This window comes from Lepisma saccharinum, chromosome 21 (assembly GCF_977018435.1).
Source record: "Lepisma saccharinum chromosome 21, izLepSacc3.1, whole genome shotgun sequence".
Lineage (NCBI taxonomy): Eukaryota > Metazoa > Arthropoda > Insecta > Zygentoma > Lepismatidae > Lepisma > Lepisma saccharinum.
In genome coordinates this window covers 40,863,541-40,882,862 of record NC_139249.1, presented here as the reverse complement: position 1 = coordinate 40,882,862, position 19,322 = coordinate 40,863,541, and the positions used below count along the sequence as shown (strand labels likewise).

Genomic DNA, 19,322 nt, shown 5'->3' with positions numbered 1-19,322 from the left:
CGGGCAAGTGGTTGGTTTGGATGTTACTGGTGGGCGGGTGGGTCAATGGTTGGCTGGAGGTGTTGTTGGGCGGGTGGGCAAGAGGTTGGTTGGTTTGAGTGGCGGGTGGGTGGGCCATTGGTTGGTTGGTTGGTATCGTCTCTCGTTTATTTTTTATGAATTCTACATCAATAGATGAAATTATAATTTACGTAACAATTAGAAATAAAATATTAATAATTGTATGCCAGTCTCTGGACAAATTACAAGTCTATATTTAAGTAGAGAACAATTGACAATGGTGGAGTAAACATTTTGATAATAACTTCCTCAAAATCGGGTCTAGTGTTATTTTTCGAAAAACGTATATCTTACATGTACTAGAGCTGGGTAACAGTACAAGTCTTTAAAATGGGATGCCAATCGGATCCGGAGCTATGTTAGATCTAAATTAAGTTAAGTTAAGAGATGGTTGAGATATCTGTATTAAAACGAATATAATTTTTTTTTATTTTGATAGTATATTCATGGTGATTGATTTTCTTTATGTAAGGTTGAGTGTGAAAGTAATGTTCAGGTTACTGTGGAAAGTTTTATTTCAAAAAGAAGCACGTTCGTTTTTATTCTGAATAATTAAGTTCGTAGCATAAAATACGTTCGTAAAGATAAAACCTTTCAAGTAACATCTTAGGTATAAAAGTGTTAATATCTATTGATAACTAGTCTATTCAACTTTTCATACTAAGGTGGTGTTTATGTCCAATGTTATTAATATAATAAACATAATATCCAAAATTTGAATTCGTTCAAATTTATCCTATAATTTACAAAGGTCACAACAAGTGTTATTTGTTGTGTGCATTGATTAATGGAGATTTGCCTGTGCGTAACAAATGTGTGCGTCTAATTATCGATTGTGCGAGTGTTGATAGAAATGCAAAAGTTCCAAATATAGATTGGAGTAATCACAATCAAATATTCTCTGGCTTCAAATTCGTGAAGTAGTGCGTGGGTTGCCCATGTAGAAATTGGACGAATAACAAAAGTTCAAACTAAATACAGGGAGAGATTTATCGATCCTGTTCTTCGATAAGAGATGGGGATAAAATGTTTGTAATTTTCTTTTTCCTTTTTCTAATTCTGCACAGAATTGTTATGGAGCTGGGGTTTTGTTAATTTATCGGTTTGGGGACTTCCGCGTCTGTGGTTTTCCGATGTAATATCACCTGAAAGTTGCTTTATATATTAGTGACTTTAATAGTCGTCCAGCAACTAACGCGCGTAATTTTGGTTTTGGTTGTCGGGTGGTACTACAGTTGGTTGGTGGGTGGGTGCGGAAGGTGGGAGGGCCCTGTGTTGGTTGGTTGGAGTGGCGGGTGGGTGGAGTGTTAGTTGGTTGGATGGTGCTGCCCGGCGGTCTGGTGGGCAAGTGGTTGGTTTGGATGATGTTGTTGGGCGGGTGGGTCAATGGTTGGCTGGTGGTGTTGGTGGGCGGATGGGAAAGCGGTTGGTAGGTTGGAGTGGCGGGTGGGTGGGCCAATGGTTGGTTGGTTGGTATCGTCTCTCGCTTATTTTTATGAATTCTACATCAATAGTTGAAATTATAATTTACGTTACAATTCGAAACAAAATATTATATAATTGTATGCCAGTCTCTGGACAAATTACAAGACTATATTTAAGTAAAGAACTACTGACAATGATGGAGTAAACATTTTGGTAACAACGTCCTCAATATCGGGTCTAGTATTATTTTTCGAAAGACATATATCTCACATGTACTAGAGCTGAGTAACTGTACAAGTCTTTAAAATGGGATGCCAATCGGATCCGGAGCTATGTTAGATCTAAATTAGGACGAATATAATTATTTTTTTTGATTTTGAAAGTTTTTTCATGGTGATTGATTTTCTATATGTATTTTGAGTGTGAAAATAATGTTTAACCTACGTTGGAAATTATTATTTCGAAACGAAGCACGTTCGTCTTTATTCTGAATCATTAGGTTCGTAGCATAAAATACGTTCGTAAAGATAAAACCTTTTTAGTAACATCTAAGGTATAAAAGTGTTAATATCTATTGATAACTGGTCTATTCAACTTTATATACTAAGGTGGTGTTTATGTCCAAAGTTATTAATAAAATAAACATAATATCCAAAATTTGAATTCGTTCAAATTTATCCCATAATTTACAAAGGTCACAACAAGTGTTATTTGTTGTGTGCATTGATTAATGGAGATTTGCCTGTGCGTAACAAATGTGTGCGTCTAATTATCGATTGTGCGAGTGTTGATAGAAATGCAAAAGTTCCAAATATAGATTGGAGTAATCACAATCAAATATTCTCTGGCTTCAAATTCGTGAAGTAGTGCGTGGGTTGCCCATGTAGAAATTGGACGAATAACAAAAGTTCAAACTAAATACAGGGAGAGATTTATCGATCCTGTTCTTCGATAAGAGATGGGGATAAAATGTTTGTAATTTTCTTTTTCCTTTTTCTAATTCTGCACATCTCTGAACTTACAAATTCCCTTCGTGCCTTACCGTACGGGAGTTACGTAGTCAATTTTTGGTGTGAGCAATTTTATGAGTTTTTGCAATTTGAAAATCATGAGTATGGAGCTGGGGTATTGTAACTTGGATGGTTTGGGGATGTATACGCCTTTGGCGAACAATAGTAAAACACAGAAGACACTCAGGTTTGAGAATCGATAGTATGCCACATGTAAAAACTAACAAAGAAAATTGCATTTTTCATTTGTTAATATTACTCCTTAAGTATTTGAATTTGGAAACTGGTTCAAACGAGTTGTTATCAATAATTAGATTTTGATTATTACCTAACACTTGGTTTCGGTCTGTAAGCATATATTTAGTTTTCTCTTTGTTAACTTCCAAACCTATGTCTTTAGCAGTTTTGAAAAATATTTTTGCATTATTCTTAATTGTATTCACATCATCCCCCAGTAAGTAAAAATCATCTGCATATGCTAACAACTGAGTCACACCATTTAATTTTAGTCCTTCTTTAGTTTCTTTTACCTTCCTAACAGCATATTCTAAGGCAAAATTAAAGAGCAATGGAGATAATGCATCTCCTTGTTTTAAACCATCATGAAATGTAAATTTGTCAGACATATTGATACCCACACGAATTTTACTTTCTGTTTCACTGGTGCATATTTTTATCATACTAACAAGCTTCTTAGGTATTCCAAACTCTACTAATATATTATATAATTTATCTCTTTTGACCTAATCATATGCTTTTTTGAAATCCATGAATAGCTGATGGACATTTTGATTATATTCCCACTTTTTTTCAATTGTCTGTCTAATGTGAAAAATTTGGTCTGTAGTTAATCTGTTACGTTTAAATCCACATGGATAATCACCTATAATTTCATTAGCATATGGGGTTAGTCTTGTTAAAATAATGTTAGATAATATTTTACATGTTGTTGAGAGTAGAGAAATTCCAAGGTAATTATTGCAGTTCATTTTATCACCTTTTTTAAACACAGGAACAATTATGGATTCTTTCCACTGTTGAGGGATTTCTTCTTTATTCCATATTAAACAAATTAATTTATGAATTTGACATATTAATGAACATCAATTATACTAGCATGCCTTCTCTTATCAATGAGAATATGATCTATCTGATTATGAGTTTTACCATCTGGAGAAGACCAGGTATATTTATGGATATCTTTGTGTTTAAAATTGGTACTTTCACAATTAAATTCTTTGAGGTTACAAAAGTAATAAATCTTATACCATTATCATTACTTAATTCATGAAGACTTTCTTTACCAATCGTGGGTTTAAATGTCTCTTCTTTGCCAATCTGTGCATTACAGTCACCTAACAGAATTTTCATATCATACTGAGAAAATTTATCAAAGACCTGTTCTAACTCTGTATAAAAATCATCTTTAGTATTATCATCTTTATCTTCCGTTGGTGCATGTATGTTTATTAAAATAATTTTACACCACCTACCCTGTAAAACTGCATATGATATCCTATCATTAATAAATTCTACTGTTTTAAGAACAGAGATAATTCTATTATTTATGAAAAAGCCTGTTCCAAAATTATGATTTTCAGTACCACCAAAGAAAAAAGTATAATTTTTAGTTTTACAATTCCCTTCTCCTGGTCACCTAACTTCCTGGACAGCTACTACATCTAATTTATACTTAACTATCTCATTAACTGTACACTGAAATGCCCCAGGCCGGTAAAGACTCAGATCATTCCAGGTGCCTAATTTAATATCCTTATTCCTAATGTAGATCTTATCCTTAGTCCAGGGACCTCCCAAAGTAGTCCCCACCCGGAGATCCGAAAGGGGGACTATTTTACCTCCGGAATATTTTACCTTGGGAACATCCATGGCCTTATATTGCTGTTTCTTGACATGTCTTTTTACAGTGCAGAGTTGTCAGCTCTACGCCTAACCCCCAATATGAATGGAGGAACTACTACACAAGACAAACACAAACACAGTAGACAGTACAATTACTACACAAGACGAACACAAGCACAATAGACAGCACAACTACTACCCAAGACACACACAAACACATCACAACTATAACACAATATAAACACAAACACACCACAACTACTACACAATATAAACACAAACAAACTACACACCACAACTACTGCACAAGACAAACACAAACAAATTAGACAACACAACTACTACGCAAGACAAAACAAACATACTAGACAGCACAACTACTACACAAACATACTAGACAGCACAACTACAACACAAGGCACATACATACTCACCACCTTTACTACACACGACCAACAGAAACACATTAGACAGCATAACTACTACACAAGATAAACATAATCAACTCAATAATCAACATAAAAAAAGCTTCCAAGATCTAACAAGTCACATGTAAATATGTGATCAATGCACCATGGTCAAGGGTGTATGTTGTTAATATATCAAAATCGGGTCTAGTATTATTTTTCGAAAAACGTATATCTTACATGTACTAGAGCTGGGTAACAGTACAAGTCTTCAAAATGGGATGCTAATCCGATCCGGAGCTATGTTAGATCTAAATTAGGTTAAGTAAGGAGATGGTTGAGATATCTGTATTAAGAGGAATATAATTAATTTTTATTTTATTTTGTAGTTTATTCATGGGGATTGATTTTCTTTATGTATGTTGAGTGTGAAAGTAATGTTCAGCTTACAGTGGAAAGGGTTATTTCAAAACGAAGCACGTTCGTTTTTATTCTGAATCATTAGGTTCGTAGCATAAAATACGTTCGTAAAGATAAAACCTTTCTAGTAACATCTAAGGTATAAAAGTGTTAATATCTATTGATAACTCGTCTATTCAACTTTTCATACTAAGGTGTTGTTTATGTCCAAAGTTATTAATATAATAAACATAATATCCAAAATTTGAATTCGTTCAAATTTATCCTATAATTTACAAAGGTCACAACAAGTGTTATTTGTTGTGTGCGTTGATTAATGGAGATTTGCATATGCATAACAAATGTGTGCGTCTAATTATCGATTGTGAGAGTGTTGATAGAAATGCAAAAGTTCCAAATATAGATTGGAATAATTACAATCAAATATTCTCTGGCTTCAAATTCATCAAGTAGTGCGTGGGTTGCCATGTAGAAATTGGACGAATAACAAAAGTTCCAACTAAATATAGGGAGAGATTTATCGATCCAGTTCTTTGATAAGAGATGGGGATAAAATGTTTGTAATTTTCTTTTTCCTTTTTCTAATTCTGCACATCTTTGAACCTACAAATTGCGTTTCGGGCATTACCGTACGGGAGTTACATAATCAATTTTTGGTGTGAGCAATTTTACGAGTTTTGCAATTTGAAAATCATGAGTATGGAGCTGGGGTATTGTAACTTGGATGGTTTGGGGATGTAGGCGCCTTTAGCGTACAATGGTAAAACACAGAAGACACTCAGGTTTGAGATTCGACAGTATGCCACTTGTTAAAACTAACAAAGAAAATTGCATTTCTTCTCCTAGTTGTTATACAAAATGGGTTCAGAATAGGAACGAGTGACTTTAGATACTTTGATAATCTTCATATAACAGTTCAACAAAGAGTCGAAAATTATTGTGGAAATGAAATGTGGCATCTGAAATTCAGTGTTTCTTGAATAGAAAGAAGAGCTACAGACTCTTAGCGTCTGTCACGAGAAAAGCAATCAACTGCTGAAATCGGAGCTCATTGAAAGTAAAGAGTTGCTCAAAGCGGAACTTATAGTATGCAATGTTGAAACTAGTGAGGCAAAAATGACCTCGAAGATTGTGTTGAGAAAACATGCTTGAAGCTGAAAGAGGAGCTGAAATCTGATTTACATGTCTATCAATGAGATACCAATGGGAATATTTTGGAATTCCGTGCGTGTAATGAAGATGTTAAATTGAACGTTTCTCAATGTAGATTCGACTGAATGAATAGGGCTGAGGAAATAGAACGAAAGTATGATTTGATGTCAACAATGCTTGATGCCGAAAGAGAGGATCTTTATAAAGGATGGATTATATTTTGCGCGAATCAGATAGGTGAATTGGAGGTTGAAGTTGCTGGTATAGAAAAGGATGTAGTGAAGAGAGGAGGTGTGATTTAGCTCATAATCTTGGGAGTTTTAGAATTCGTGACACCTAATTGTGCAATTTGTGTAATAGAGTATGAGGGAATATTCAGGCAAACATAACAAGAAAGTAAATATAATTGTACAGTAGGGAAGTGGAGTGAACAGTATTATTACAGCAGTTTCATCAAAAGTTCATTCTTAAAGATCTAACAAGTCACATGTAAATATGTGATCAATGCACAATGGTCTAGGGTGTATGTTGTTAATAACCCTGACATGAGTAGTTTTAGACCACCTATTCTATAAGTGGATAAGATAAGGTAAACATAATATTGAAGGTATCAAATATCTATTTATAACGTTTTTAAATGTGGTGGCTTCTTGAGGAATGCTAATGCTCTCTCTAAGGTGCTCAGGAAGTAGATTTCTTGACTTCGTAAGAGAGTGAAGTAAGGTATTACAAGCGGTGGATAAGAATATGAAGTAGGCGAGATTTTGCTGTGGGCTAGATAATACGATGCGATCGATTCTCTTGCCGTTTAGTGAGTGGAAAAATATTAAACATAGACATACATAATGAGTATGTCAAACTGGTATTGGAAGTTCATTGAAGAAAAAATAGGGGTCCTAAAGGAATGTTCCTGTGAATTCTTAAGTTGCTGGGAGTAGATAATTTCTCTACGTCAGTTGGCCAATTCAAGTTTTGCGGGCGGGGGATGATTAAGCCAAGTAGGAGAAATTTTGCCTCGTGTTAGCACGCATGGTTGCGATCGATTTCCATGCTATGCTGAGAACCACTTCAGAGAGAAATATTTTTCAGTTTGATTTGCACGGGATATTTTTATACTTGATTGGGATATTTAAATAAGAGCAAGTGATGATATATGTTTGTAAATATGGTTTGACAATATCGTAACGAAAGGTATCTCTTCATATTTGTGAATACCGGAACCATGTGTAATAATGAATTGTGTGATTTGAGGTGATGCAAAATGAACTGAAATGTCATGTATGTTTCGGACATACAATATTATTTCAGATTTTAATGTTGACGTGAGTGCAGGGTACTCAATTATGACATTTTGTCATATGCGCATGTTAACGTTTAAGGAGTTTACATTTTTCTTCATAGATATTGTAAGAAACAGAATTGTTATGGAGCTGGGGTTTTGTTAATTAATCGGTTTGGGGACCACCGCGCCTGTGGTTTTCCGACATAATATCACCTGAAAGTTGATTTATATATTAGTGATTTGAATAGTCGTCCAGAAAGCGAGCGCGTGTAATTTTGGTTTTGGTTGTCGGGTGGTTCTACAGTTGGTTGGTGGGTGGGTGCGGAAGGTGGGAGGGCCCTGTGTTGGTTGGTTGGAGTGGCGGGTGGGTAGGTTTTTGGTTGTTTGGATGGTGCTGGGGGCGGGCGGGCAAGTGGTTGGTTTGGATGGTGTTGGTGGGCGGGTGGGTAAATGGCTGACTGGAGGTGTTGGTGGGCGGGTGGGCAAGTGGTTGGTTGGTTGGAGTGGCGGGTGGGTGGGCCAATGGTTGGTTGGTTGGTATCGTCTCTCTTTTATTTTTATGAATTTTACATCAATAGATGAAATTATAATTTACGTAACATTCAGAAATAAAATATTATATAATTGTATGCCAGTCTCTGGACAAATTACAAGTCTATATTTAAGTAAAGAACAACTGACAATGGTGGAGTAAACATTTGGTAAAAACGTCCTCAAAATCGGGTCTAGTATTATTTTTCGAAAAACGTATATCTTACATGTACTAGACCTGGGTAACAGTACAAGTCTTTAAAATGGGATGCTAATCCGATCCGGAGCTATGTTAGATCTAAATTAGGTTACGTAAAGAGATGGTTGAGATATCTGTTTTAAGACTAATATAATTAATTTTTATTTTATTTTGTAGTTTATTCATGGTGATTGATTTTTTTATGTATGTTGAGTGTGAAAGTAATGTTCAGCTTACTGTGGAAAGGGTTATTTCAAAACGAAGCACGTTCGTTTTTATTCTGAATTATTAGGTTCGTAGCATAAAATACGTTCGTAAAGATAAAACCTTTCTAGTAACATCTAAGGTATAAAAGTGTTAATATCTATTGGTAACTGGTCTATTCAAATTTTCATACTAAGGTGGTGTTTATGTCCAATGTTATTAATATAATAAACATAATATCCAAAATTTGAATTCGTTCAAATTTATCCTATAATTTACAAAGGTCACAACAAGTGTTATTTGTTGTGTGCATTGATTAATTGAGATTTGCCTGTGCATAACAAATGTGTGCGTCTAATTTTCGATTGTGCGAGTGTTGATAGAAATGCAAAAGTTCCAAATATAGATTGGAATAATTACAATCAAATATTCTCTGGCTTCAAATTCGTGAAGTAGTGGGTGGGTTGCCCATGTAGAAATTGGACGAATAACAAATATTCAAACTAAATATAGGGAGAGATTTATCGATCCAGTTCTTCGATAAGAGATGGGGATGTAATGTTTGAAATTTTCTTTTTCCTTTTTCTAATTCTGCACATCTATGAACCTACAAATTGCGTTTCGTGCGTTACCGTACGGGAGTTACATAATCAATTTTTGGTGTGAGCAATTTTACGAGTTTTGCCATTTGAAAATCATGAGTATGGAGCTGGGGTATTGTAACTTGGATGGTTTGGGAATGTAGGTGCCTTTGGCGTACAATGGTAAAACACAGAAGACACTCAGGTTTGAGAATCGATAGTATGCCACTTGTAAAAACTAACAAAGAAAATTGCATTTTTCTTCAGTTGTTATACAAAATGGGTTCAGAATAAAAACGAGTGACTTTAGATACTTTGATAATCTTCATATAACAGTTCAACAAAGAGTCGAAAATTATTGTGGAAATGAAATGTGGCATCTGAAATTCAGTGTTTCTTGAATAGAAAGAAAACTACAGACTCTTAGCGTCTGTCACGAGAAAAGCAATCAACTGCTGAAATCGGAGCTCATTGAAAGTAAAGAGTTGCTCAAAGCGGAACTTATAGTATGCAATGTTGAAACTAGTGAGGCAAAAAATGACCTCGAAGATTGTGTTGAGAAAACATGCTGAAAGAGGAGCTGAAATCTGATTTACATGTCTATCAATGAGATACCAACGGGAATATTTTGGTATTCCGTACGTGTAATGAAGATATTAAATTGAACTTTTCTCAATGTAGATTCGACTGAATGAATAGGGCAGAGGGAATAGAACGAAAGTATGATTTGCTGTCAACGATGCTTGATGCGGAAAGAGAGGATCTTTATAAAGGATGGATTATAGATTGCGCGAATCAGATAGGTGAATTGGAGGTTGAAGTTGCTGGTATAGAAAAGGATGTAGTGAAAAGAGGAGTTGTGATTTAGCTCATAATCTTGGGAGTTTTAGAATTCGTGACACCTAATTGTGCACTTTATGTAATAGAGTATGAGGGAATATTCAGGCAAACATAACAAGAAAGTAAATATAATTGTACAGTAGGAAAGTGGAGTGAACAGTATTATTACAAAAGTTTCATCAAAAGTTAATTCTTAAAGATCTAACAAGTCACATGTAAATATGTGATCAAAGCACAATGGTCAAGGGTGTATGTTGTTAATAACCCTGACATGAGTAGTTTTGGACCACCTATTCTATAAGTGGATAAGATAAGGAAAACATAATATTGAAAGTATCAAATATCTATTTATAACGTTTTCAAATGTGGTGGCTTCTTGAGGAATGCTAATGCTCTCTCTAAGGTGCTCAGGAAGTAGATTCCTTGACTTCGTAAGAGAGTGAAGTAAGGTATTACAAGCGGTGGATAAGAATATGATGTAGGCGAGATTTTGCTGTGGGCTAGATAATACGATGCGATCGATTCTCTTGCCGTTTAGTGAGTAGAAAAATATTAAACATAGACATACATGATGAGTATGTCAAACTGGTATTGGAAGTTCATTGAAGAAAAAATAGGGGTCCTAAAGGAATGTTCCTGTGAATTCTCAAGATGCTGGAAGTAGATAATTTCTCTACGTCAGTTGGCCAAGTCAGGTTTTGCGGGCGGGGGATGATTAAGCCAAGTTGGAGAAATTTTGCCTCGGGTTAGCACGCATGGTTGCGATCGATTTCCATGCTATGCTGATAACCATTTCAGAGTGCAATATTTTTCAGTTTGATTTGCACAGGATATTTTCATACTTGATTGGGATATTTAAATAAGAGTATGTGATGATATATGTTTGTAAATATGGTTTGACAATATCGTAACGAAAGGTATCTCTTCATATTTGTGAATACCGGAACCATTTGTAATAATGAATTGTGTGATTTGAGGTGATGCAAAATGAACTGAAATGTCATGTATGGTTCGGACATACAATATTATTTCAGATCTTAATGTTGACTTGAGTGCAGGGTACTCAATTATGACATTTTGTCATATGCGCATGTTAATGTTTAAGGAGTTTACATTTTTCTTCATACATATTGTAAGAGACAAAATTGTTATGGAGCTGGGGTTTTGTTAATTAATCGGTTTGGGGACCACCGCGCCTGTGGTTTTCCGACGTAATATCACCTGAAAGTTGCTTTATATATTAGTGATTTGAATAGTCGTCCAGCAAGCGAATGCGTGTAATTTTGGGGTTGGTGGTCGGGTGGTTCTACAGTTGGTTGGTGGGTGGGTGCGGAAAGTGGGAGGGCCCTGTGTTGGTTGGTTGAAGTGGTGGGTGGGTGGAGTGTTGGTTGGTTGGATGGTGCTGGCGGGCGGGCGGGCAAGTGGTTGGTTTGGATGTTGCTGGTGGGCGGGTGGGTCAATGGTTGGCTGGAGGTGTTGATGGGCGGGTGGGCAAGAGGTTGGTTGGTTGGAGTGGCGGGTGGGTGGGCCATTGGTTGGTTGGTTGGTATCGTCTCTCGTTTATTTTTTATGAATTCTACATCAATAGATGAAATTATAACTTACGTAACAATTAGAAATAAAATATTAATAATTGTATGCCAGTCTCTGGACAAATTACAAGTCTATATTTAAGTAGAGAACAAGTGACAATGGTGGAGTAAACATTTTGATAACAACCTCCTCAAAATCGGGTCTAGTATTATTTTTCGAAAAACGTATATCTTACATGTACTAGAGCTGGGTAACAGTACAAGTCTTTAAAATGGGATGCCAATCGGATCCGGAGCTATGTTAGATGTAAATTAAGTTAAGTTAAGAGATGGTTGAGATATCTGTATTAAAACGAATATAATTTTTTTTTATTTTGATAGTATATTCATGGTGATTGATTTTCTTTATGTATGTTGAGTGTGAAAGTAATGTTCAGGTTACTGTGGAAAGTTTTATTTCAAAGGGTTATTGTGGTGGCTTCTTTAGGAATGCTAGTGCTCTCTCTAAGGTGCTCAGGAAGTAGATTCCTTGACTTCGTAAGAGAGTGAAGTAAGGTATTACAAGCGGTGGATAAGAATATGAAGTAGGCGAGATTTTTAGGTGAGCTAGATAATACGATGCGATCGATTCTCTTGCCGTTTAGTGAGTTGAAAAATATTAAACATTGACATACATGATGAGTATGTCAAACTGGTCTTGGAAGTTCATTGAAGAAAAAGTAGGGGTCCTAAAGGAATGTTCCTGTGAATTCTTAAGATGTAGGGAGTAGATAATTTCTCTACGTCAGTTGGCCAAGTCAAGTTTTGCGGGCGGGGATGACTAAGCCAACTAGGAGAAATTTTGCCTCGGGTTAGCACGCATGGTTGCGATCGATTTCCATGCTATGCTGAGAACAATTTCAGAGACCAATTATATTCAGTTTGCTTTGCACGGGATATTTTCATACTTGATTGGGATATTTAAACAATCGTATGTGATGATAAATAAATATATATATATTTTATATATATAAGAGATGTTTGTAAATAAGGTTTGACAATATCGTATCTCTTCATATTTGAGAATACCGGAACCATGTGTAATAATGAATTGTGTGATTTGAGATGATGCAAAATGAACTGAAATATCATGTATGGTTCGGACATACAATATTATTTCAGATCTTAATGTTGACTTGAGTGCAGGGTACTCAATTATGACATTTTGTCATATGCGCATGTTAATGTTTAAGGAGTTTACATTTTTCTTCATAGATATTGTAAGAGACAGAATTGTTATGGAGCTGGGGTTTTGTTAATTTATCGGTTCGGGGACTTCCGCGCCTGTGGTTTTCCGATGTAATATCACCTGAAAGTTGCTTTATATATTAGTGACTTTAATAGTCGTCCAGCAACTAACGCGCGTAATTTTGGTTTTGGTTGTCGGGTGTTACTACAGTTGGTTGGTGGGTGGGTGCGGAAGGTGGGAGGGCCCTGTGTTGGTTGGTTGGAGTGGCGGGTGGGTGGGATGTTAGTTGGTTGGATGGTGCTGCCCGGCGGTCTGGTGGGCAAGTGGTTGGTTTGGATGGTGTTGTTGGGCGGGTGGGTCAATGGTTGGCTGGTGGTTTTGGTGGGCGGATGGGAAAGCGGTTGGTTGGTTGGAGTGGCGGGTGGGTGGGCCAATGGTTGGTTGGTTGGTATCGTCTCTCGCTTATTTTTATGAATTCTTCATCAATAGTTGAAATTATAATTTACGTTAAAATTCGAAACAAAATATTATATAATTGTATGCCAGTCTCTGGACCAATTACAAGACTATATTTAAGTAAAGAACTACTGACAATGATGGAGTAAACATTTTGGTAACAACGTCCTCAATATCGGGTCTAGTATTATTTGATGGTTGAGATATCTGTATTAAGACGAATATAATTATTTTTTTTATTTTGAAAGTTTTTTCATGGTGATTGATATTCTATATGTATGTTGAGTGTGAAAATAATGTTTAACCTACGTTGGAAAGGATTATTTCGAAACGAAGCACGTTCGTCTTTATTCTGAATCATTAGGTTCGTAGCATAAAATACGTTCGTAAAGATAAAACCTTTTTAGTAACATCTAAGGTATAAAAGTGTTAATATCTATTGATAACTGGTCTATTCAACTTTATATACTAAGGTGGTGTTTATGTCCAAAGTTATTAATAAAATAAACATAATATCCAAAATTTGAATTCGTTCAAATTTATCCCATAATTTACAAAGGTCACAACAAGTGTTATTTGTTGTGTGCATTGATTAATGGAGATTTGCCTGTGCGTAACAAATGTGTGCGTCTAATTATCGATGTGCGAGTGTTGATAGAAATGCAAAAGTTCCAAATATAGATTGGAGTAATCACAATCAAATATTCTCTGGCTTCAAATTCGTGAAGTAGTGCGTGGGTTGCCCATGTAGAAATTGGACGAATAACAAAAGTTCAAACTAAATACAGGGAGAGATTTATCGATCCTGTTCTTCGATAAGAGATGGGGATAAAATGTTTGTAATTTTCTTTTTCCTTTTTCTAATTCTGCACATCTCTGAACTTACAAATTCCTTTAGTGCGTTACCGTACGGGAGTTACGTAGTCAATTTTTGGTGTGAGCAATTTTATGAGTTTTGCAATTTGAAAATCATGAGTATGGAGCTGGGGTATTGTAACTTGGATGGTTTGGTGATGTATACGCCTTTGGCGAACAATAGTAAAACACAGAAGACACTCAGGTTTGAGAATCGATAGTATGCCACATGTAAAAACTAACAAAGAAAATTGCATTTTTCTCCAAGTTGTTATACAAAATGGGTTCAGAATAGGAACGAGTGACTTTAGATAATTGATAATCTTCATATAACAGTTCAACAAAGAGTCGAAAATTATTGTGGAAATGAAATGTGGCATCTGAAATTCAGTGTTTCTTGCATAGAAAGAAGAGCTATAAGTAGTGGGTTTTATGCTATAGCAAGGACCACTTACAAGTGTAGAAAGGAAGAGCCCCCCTCCAGCAGATTTGTTTACACTTAAAACTAGCTCAACATGGGCATATGAGCTTTTTGCTCAAGTGTGGAACCCCCTCTAATCCAAGATTTTTGTAAAAATGCCCTCAGGAATTTTTCGGAAATGAAGAGCCCCCTTAGATTGTTTTGCTCATACTTACAAAAGGCACTTCTGTGAGATTGTTGTCCATAAACTTGTCAAAAATTGATATTTTTTTGGCAATACCTGAAATTATGCTAAACCCATACCTACCCATACATATTTATTTCAGGTTTAAGTTCAATTGGATACCAGGCTCAATTTGTATATCTAATATTAAACAATGTAATTCTTCTAGAATTGCTCCGTGACTCTCTCATTTCTTACATCATAAACATATGATTTTTCTCCTATAAGAATAACACTACATATGGTGTCATCAGGTAATGCCTCATGGAATTCACAGATAATTTTAATATTTGTTCTGTCATTCACCACAACCTGTTTTCTTTTTGAAGTGTTAATTACAAACATGGGTCTCTGTGCTTTGAATTCATCTGGTGTGTAATACATGTCAGTATTGCCAGTAGTGACCCTTTTGAAGGATGTAAATGCCTCATATAATTTGAGGAAATCATTCTTGGACATGTCTAAATTGTAATTTTCTCTAGGAAATACCTCATTTCTGCCATTTTTAAGATATATGTTCTTCATGTTGCAGTTATCAAATTTACTTGAATTTTTTTCCTGATTGTTGTGTCTTCCAGTCTGAAACAATACTACCACAAAATCAGGCATGTCATATTGAATACTGGAGAATGAATTTGTGGCATCAAATTCATAATAAGAACCAGTTGCGGGCTTCTGTACACATTGATATGTATAAAATTGGAGAGGAGTTTGTGGATTTTTTATTATATCAGCTTTGTATTTAAGAGCATAACTGGCTTCATACTCAACAACAGGGATTCTTAACTCCATAGTCTGAATAATGCATTTGCCTGCATCTGGTAGGGTATTAGGCAGAGCTTCCCCTGCAGGGTTTATTGCACTGTACCTCATCAAAGCATTATTATCATTTGCAGCTCTTCTAAATGTAATTCTTAACCCACCCTTCCACATAATTTCTTTGAAATCTGAGAAGAATCCTGGCAATAGGCGCATAGGGAACAGCACTGTGTGGTTCTTAGATATAATTTTATCACCAGCTTCAAATCCACCTATTTTGTAGTATGAAGCCTCGGTTTTGGATAATTTTAATGTGGCCAAAGCTGTGGAGGTAATGCCGGGATAATCCACTCTGTTTATAACAACGCCATGCTTTCTGATCTCAATTTCAGAGAATTGATGTGGCACAAAATTGTCTACAAGTCTTATATTTGAATTTGCCGGATAATCTGTACCATCGAGCTTTACAACATCAAATTTGATGTATAAATCTGCTCTGTGGGGGTGTATAAATCCATCCCCTACATCAAGATCAACCTCAATCTCTGTGTTGGGTTGATTTAAATTTGCAAATGTCCTCCTGTTTGGGGGGAATGATTGTAGCTCATAACTCTCAATATTTTCCATTTTCTTCTTGTATGTATTTTTATTTAAATGTTAATTTCTATGATAGCAGTTGTTGTGGCTCCAGCAAAATCAACTAATTCTTCTTTTTCATTAGTGACCATCAATTCAATATAATCTATTCTATTATGGCACACAGGAAAATATAATGTTGGGGATGGATTGTAGATAATAGGCTCCATGAATTCAGAATTAGGTTTGAATGTTGCAATGATGCCTGTTTGTTTGTGAGTGCCTATGCCATTTGATTTGGTGATCATACCCTCTGCCACATTACAGTGAATATTCAGAGTCTCTATGGCTAAGAATTTAGGTATATTCATAGCAGTGTGTTTGATGCCTGGTTCAAGTTTTGTGTTGTTCTCAAAGCCTAACAGTTCTCCTATAGTACCCAGATCCACTGTTTCTGTGGCAGATACAATTTCTACTCTGTGAGTGACAGAATTTTGACTTAACACTATACCTCTGGGTAATTGAGCATTTAGAGTGGATAGATTGTATTGCCCTGGAGTGATGACAATTTTTTCATCCCCTACTGCAATTTTGTTGTTGTGGTGTGTAATATTAGGGATTAGGTACATGCCATAAAATGCTCTGAGAGCTATTGTTTTGGGATACACTATGTCATCATGCAATTTGAGTTTTAATATTGAATTTTGGCTGGTGAGATGAAATACCCCCATGATGTTTCAGATACCACAAGGCTTTTTGAAAATCTTCAATTGATGGTTTATTTATTTGAGACATATATCTAAGAACAGATAAACACAAATGTCCGCAATTAACATCTTTGAAGTTTTGAACACGGGCATTATTGTAATAAAGATTAGATGAATTTAGATATTTTATTAAATTTTCAGGTGGAACACCTCCAAATGAATCAAACACAAATGCCTCATTTTTTAAATATTTAAGATAACAGATCCAGTGAGTGCCCTGATTTTTGTACTTATCCAAATTAACAATGCCACACTCTTTGTTGAGTGGTTGTTCTGGCAAAGAATCAGACATGTACACACCTCTAAAATTTTTGATGCCCAGTGGCTTGATTAAAGCTTCAATATCTTGGTTTGTAAGCGGCTCTTGTTTTTTTTAAACTTATTCATGGCTCTCTTAACACCTTTGCCTTGTTTCTCCATTGCCAGGTTATGGCGCTTCTGCTCATCTAATTCTGCCCTATTTTTCTTGGCATCTATTACTGTTTTTGCTATGGCAGCTGATCCCCCAGCCAAGCTCCCAACAGCCCCGAGAGCAGCTAAGATGGCAGGGATAGTAAATATGAACCCCCCGCATGTGATTTTTTTCTTGATTGCTGTAATTTTTTTAATTGGGGGGTACTAAGCAACAATTTCATACCATGCCCCTTGGCAATACAAGAATTTTTTTTCTTGCGCTGCTTTTTGGTCAAAAGACTGTCAAAAGTTTTAAGAGATTTGAGACCTGCATAAGGTATTTGATACATAACACCCTTGGCCTTCATTGTAGGTTTATTATATACATATTCACAGCCCCCACCCCAGTTTTTGTTTGGTGCTCATAGCTATGGTGGTTCCCAATGCTGCTATTTTTTCACTCAAAGAAGCATCTTTGCTTACAAATCTGCCAAATGCAGCCTCTTCTAATTTCTTGTCTGCAACATGTCTCTTGTCAAGATCAGAATGTGTGTTGTATGCAATATCATGGTCTCTACAAGCAACATCTAGAGGATTAACACCAGGATCCCCTCTGTTTAATCTATGATCCAGTTTTGTGCCTGGACCACAATATTGATAGCCTGGAATGTGTAGTTCAAATGGGAGCTTGTTTATAATGTCATTAACCAAGCCCCGACCCTCAGAAATATTCCAAAATTTAGGTGGTAGAGTATTAATTATTTTTATAAGATATCCAATCCCCTTAGTGTCATTCACTATAAAATTAGACAATTTGGTGCTTATCATGTCCATAATTCCAACCTTTTCATTGTAAAAATTGTTGTTCCCAGCATTTTCCTCCCCAGCTATCACCAATAACCTATCTACAAGTTTCCTGACATCATCAACCCAGACAAATTCTTTGGGCAGGGTGTTGTATTGTTTGATTCCACTGCCAGTCTTGATTTGTGACCATATGGGCTTGATTAAATTATTGTATTTTGCCCCACTGCTCGACTTGACTCTTTTTTGTGTGGGATCATTGTTCTGGTATAGAGCATCTGATTTTATTAATATTTCTTTGTAATCCTCATAATCTTGATCTGTATAGCTGCCAGGTCTCTTCCTGGTCATGAGTTCCCACAATCCAGGTGTTCCGGCATATTTAACAAAAGCACCTTTTTCTCCAAGTCGAGATTCTGAATATACAATTATATCATCTCCCATAAATGTTACTCTGAAATTGCCAATTCTATGTATGATGCTGCCATCAAGCTCTGTGTCAGCATATAAGCCAAACACCTCATCTTTATTGTCTTTAGGTGTGCTTAAATATTTTTGAGCAAGAAGACCCAATTCAATAGGATCCTGACTAGCCTCAATTCTTTGAGGACCAATAGAACTAGGTGTATGAATACTTGAAAGTGGGGTGATTGGATAATCTAATATGTTCCTAGCAGCTACAGGTACAAGCTCTGTGAGCAAGTTTTGATTTTGCTCTGTAACAGTTTTGATATTTTTACCTAAATTATTAATAGCATCAATTACAGGCTGTTCTGTTTGTTTGTGTTTTTCATAAATTCCTCGGTTCTCTGATTTCCATCCCTTAAATCTTTTTACAAGATAATCTCTTAACTTAAGATCATCAATGATTGGCCTTTTCATGGTTATTTATTTATGTTTCAATGTCTAGAAAATTGTTGATTTTATTTCTGTATTTGCCACTATTGGGTGTTCTTGTCATATCAATTGTGACAAACCCATAACTGTCCTGGTTCCAGCACTTGCTGCAAAACTTGGAAAAATCATTGTAGCTCAAGTCCCCACCTACATATTCATCATGTATGTGCTTGAGGTTGGTATGATCTTGATGAAACACACATATAAAATTGCTGTTGTCTCGGATCAGTTGCTTGGGTATTTTTGAAAAAGTCTGTGCCAGGTAGAAGCAATCAATGTTTTTGTGGCGGCCCTGTGTAAAGAAATTTCTAACCTTGTTTTGATTATCCAATATAACGTCATCAAACACAACAACAGAATTATCGAGACATTCATGGAGTGGCTTAACATCTGGTTCAAAAGTGGCAATATCCAATCCATCATATAGCTTCATCAGC

General features: G+C 35.8%; 1 protein-coding gene across 1 annotated transcript in view; it reads right to left on the bottom strand.

Moving 5' to 3' along the window:
- The window catches only part of LOC146004142 (uncharacterized), a 93,921-nt gene that overhangs the window by 60,491 nt on the left and 14,108 nt on the right, over window positions 1-19,322 (bottom strand). The window lies entirely within an intron of this gene.